This window comes from Apium graveolens, chromosome 8 (genome assembly GCF_009905375.1).
Source record: "Apium graveolens cultivar Ventura chromosome 8, ASM990537v1, whole genome shotgun sequence".
In the NCBI taxonomy this organism is placed as follows: Eukaryota; Viridiplantae; Streptophyta; class Magnoliopsida; order Apiales; family Apiaceae; genus Apium; species Apium graveolens.
The window spans coordinates 113,765,952-113,768,370 of NC_133654.1; the positions used below are offsets into that span (position 1 = coordinate 113,765,952).

Genomic DNA, 2,419 nt, shown 5'->3' on the forward strand with positions numbered 1-2,419 from the left:
AGGTTTAGAACTTTCCATGCTAGCATATGTTCATGTATTTGTTATGCATGATTCATAGGTAATTTTAACCATCTTACTTACCCTATGTAATCACGATAGATAACTTGCGTATTAAACCGTTATATTTTCAATTCTTATAGATATAAGGACTAAGCATAATTGGTATCTATTCAACTTCTATCTCTTTTGTGGATGCTTCGTAGTAGGGTATTCGTACAAAGAAAGTTGGCGTTTACTAAGTTCGTGTTATCTGATTAGTGTCATCACCATTACATGCTAAGGTTAAGAACAATAAGGCTATTGAATGAAGTATTTAATGAAGTCAGAATCCCATGTTTGTCATATGTAGTAATTCAACCTCAATTCTCTTAGTTAATGTTATTTAGTATAATCTCTTTATTTAATCAAAACCCAATTTGTTATTTGTCTTAGCATTGAGCGATAACGATACATTGTTGCATAGGTGCATAAATTGAACTTAACCTAAACCAGTCTCTATGAGAACGAATCTGATTTATATCTTTAACTACTTAAGAATGCGTATACTTGCGTGAATTTTAGCGCGTGTTTTCACCCTAACAAGTTTTTGGCCCCGCTGCCGGGGACTCGATGTTAATTTTTAGTTTATGTGCTTGTCATCACGGTTTATTTTTTTGTGTTTCAGGTGCTCATTACAATGGGAGATCCAGCAGCATGAACGAAAGCCTTGATGGATTTTTCTCAACCCAAGATCAATGACATTCAATCTAGCATTGTCAGACCAGCTATCACAGCTAATACATTTGAGATTAAGCCTGGAATAATTCAATGGGTGCAAAATTCAAGTTCAACGGTATTTCTGATGATGCTGTGAAGCTGACACTGTTCTCATTCTCTATGAGGGACAAGGCTAAGAGCTGGTTACACTCTCTACCAGCTGGTTCGATTACTACTTGGGAAGATCTTGCTTAGAAGTTTCTTACTAAATTCTTCCCTATGGCGAAGATAGCTGCAATCAGGAATGCTCTTACTTAATTTGCGCAGCAATCAGGAGAATCTTTATATGAAGCTTGGGAGCGCTACAAGGAGATACTTAGGAAGTGTCCTCATCATGGAATGCCTGATTTAATGATCATCAATTGTTTTTATAATGGGTTGGGAGCACAGTCCAGACTCATGCTTGATGCAGCATCAGGTGGAGTCTTTTGGGCTAAGAGCTATGAGGAAGCTTATGATCTAATTGAACTGATGGCTGCTAATAAATATCAGTATCCAACCCAGAGATATCCACGGGGCAAGGTAGCAGGAGTTCTTGAAGTGGATATAGCTATGGCTATCACTGTCAACTAAAGGAGTTGTCTATGAAGATCGATTCTCTGGCTAACTTGGGTGTTAATCAGATAATCAGTGTTTGTGAGCTATGTGCAGGTTCGCATGCGACGGAGCAATGTGCTATATCTAGTGAATCAGCTCAGTTTATGAGCAACTTTCAGAGATCGCAGCAACCAGTTCCAGACACTTATCATCCAGACAACTGAAATCATCCTAACTTCAGCTGGAGTAACAATCAGAATGCGATACAACAGCCATTCTAGTAGTTTGGAAATAAGCTATTCAACCCTCCTGGTTTTCAGCAACAAATTACACCAAAACAACAAACTCATGGTGCATGTCTATCTTTGAATGAAAAACCTGAATTGGAGGAGTTGAGGATTATGTGCAAAACCAGGCTCTTATATGCTAAAGCCAGGCTGTTTCTATCCAGAATCTGGACAACCAGATTGGACAAATCGCTAACACCTTATTCAATCGACCACCAGGAACGCTTTCTAGTGATACAGAAACAAATCCAGGAAAGAGGGAAGTTGAAGAACAGGTGAACGCCATCACCTTAAGGTCTGGAAAGGTCGCAAGCCCCCAAATTCAGCAAGACGAAGAGCCTGAAAAATCTCAAGTTTCAGAAAATGCAGTTGTGGCTGAAGAAGAAGTGCAAAAGGAAGTAGAGGTGGAACCAAGGAAGACTATTGTGGAACACACTCCTCCTGAGAGTAATACAGGGGAGAAATGGATCTATCCTCCACCTCCTTTTCCTAAGAGGCTGTAGAAGAAAAAGCTTGATAAGCAATTTGAGAAGTTTTTGGAGGTGTTCAAGAAACTTCATATCAACACACCATTTGCTAAAGCTCTTGAACAAATGCCTAGCTATACGAGATTTGTGAAAGGTATTCTCTCTCGGAAAGTGAAGCTCGATGACTTAGAGACCGTTGCTTTAATGGAGGAATGCAGCGCTGTACTGCAACAGAAGTTGCCTCCGAAGCTTAAAGATCCTGGAAGCTTCAATATTCCTTGCACCATCGGAAACTTGTCATTCGACAAGTGTTTATATGATTTAGGAGCTAGAATCAATCTGATGCCCTTATCTATCTTCAAGAAGCTTGGT

The 2,419-nt window shown here is 39.4% G+C and overlaps 1 non-coding gene across 1 annotated transcript; it reads right to left on the reverse strand.

The window, feature by feature from the left end:
* Positions 1-990: 990 nt before the first annotated feature.
* Positions 991-1,097, reverse strand: LOC141682102 (small nucleolar RNA R71). The gene has a single exon (XR_012559504.1). It is a non-coding gene; the product is annotated as a small nucleolar RNA R71 (small nucleolar RNA).
* Between the last annotated feature and the right edge of the window lie 1,322 nt (positions 1,098-2,419).